At 36.2% G+C, this 1,566-nt stretch overlaps 1 non-coding gene across 1 annotated transcript; it reads right to left on the reverse strand.

Moving 5' to 3' along the window:
* Positions 1-383: 383 nt before the first annotated feature.
* Positions 384-490, reverse strand: LOC122812497. The gene has a single exon (XR_006366483.1). It is a non-coding gene; the product is annotated as a U6 spliceosomal RNA (small nuclear RNA).
* Between the last annotated feature and the right edge of the window lie 1,076 nt (positions 491-1,566).

The following is a 1,566-nucleotide window of genomic DNA, read 5'->3' on the forward strand; positions in this document are numbered from 1 at the left end:
GCCAATCAACCCCTCCATTCCAATGTTATAACTGGTTTGTTGATATTTAGAAAAACTCATAGCTGAATCTACCCATACCCTGGTCCTTACTTGAGTCTGCAGTTTCATTTACTGTATGCTGTATTAACTAATCACTTTCCTTCATGCCTGTCCAACCACATATGCTTAGTTTTGGTATATCAGATGAAAATTAAATGTAATCTAAACAAATAAAAGGCTAGGACAAAGCCCTGTGGGATACCCTGATTGAAACCAAGGCTTTCACCTATTCAGTAACTGTATGCTACTTGCCAAGTCCTATATGTCAGCCATGCAACTATCCATCTTATTGAGAGTACATCCATACCTAGTTGTACTATTTATTGAGCAATGTCATGAGTATGATTAAAATATGGAACTTCACGAATCTGCATGTCATCCTTGTGCAGGTTCCCTGCTAATCCTATCTGTATCGTTCCAATTTTACTATATGTGCTGCCGAAGCAACCACATTAAGTATCTCTTAAGAAAATAATAAACTCACAAGCTCCCAACATCACCGCCGCTCACTTCTTACACCACACATGCCCAGCCATAGCATTAAGATATTTCTCAGCCCGCGAAAATGAGTTGACAGTTCTAAGCCAAATCCATATTAGGACCGTCAATGTCCTACCCCAGTTTGCCACTGCAAATACTTGCATTAATCATTGCTCTAATGTCTCCCTAAACTAAGAAGCAATAAATCATCTTTAAAACACTTATGTATAGTTTAACACTGATTAAAAAAAAATCCCTTGATTATTCTGTGCAGTTCTAGAGATACTGATTTGCTAGCATGAGTCCAGAATTACATAATTAATTAAACTAGGTATTCCACTAAAAGTCTGTACACTTGTAAGGGCCCTAGGGCCATTAGCCTAGTAACTTCATATGATCTGTAACTTGCCATCCTTATGGCTAAATAACTAGGCTAAAGCACACTTCTCAACTGTACCCAATTTCTACTTAAATAGAAGGTCTATCCCTGTTTAATCTTCCTATAACTATAACTTCCTATAACTAGTGAATTCTGGAGAAAAAAAGGTAATTATACTTATTAAAAATGACAATAATTACAGTTATACTGGATCAATTTACATTCTCTTTGTCTGTCACATACTAAGTTAATAGTACAAATGTTTTAAAAAGTGACCCTGACTATTTCTGGATTTGTCCTCGATTCGCTGAGATCTACAGGCTATATAAAGTATTGGGCCATCCGGTTTTCTTACCACGATCACAGAATAGCATATACTAAAAAAAAAAAAAAAAAAAAAAAAATATTATGTCTAACAAAACTTGTGCCATGAACTGCACTTTATTCTGTTCAACAGCCATCATCATTTGCAATTCCGCCATTTCCGCCTTCTCAGAAACATCCCCACTAGTACCAGAAGAGTAAAAATCTGTCTCCCGCCTGTACTCTGCCATTTCAATTAAACTAGTTTGCGTCAGCGACAAACGTATGCCTTCTATCATAAATAGCTATTTTACTTGGATTAGTATTGTGTGGGAATACAAATACAACAACTTATTAACAGCGAA

The sequence above is a fragment of the Protopterus annectens genome, chromosome 9.part0 (genome assembly GCF_019279795.1).
Source record: "Protopterus annectens isolate FY-2018-M chromosome 9.part0, PAN1.0, whole genome shotgun sequence".
NCBI classification, from domain to species: domain Eukaryota; kingdom Metazoa; phylum Chordata; order Ceratodontiformes; family Protopteridae; genus Protopterus; species Protopterus annectens.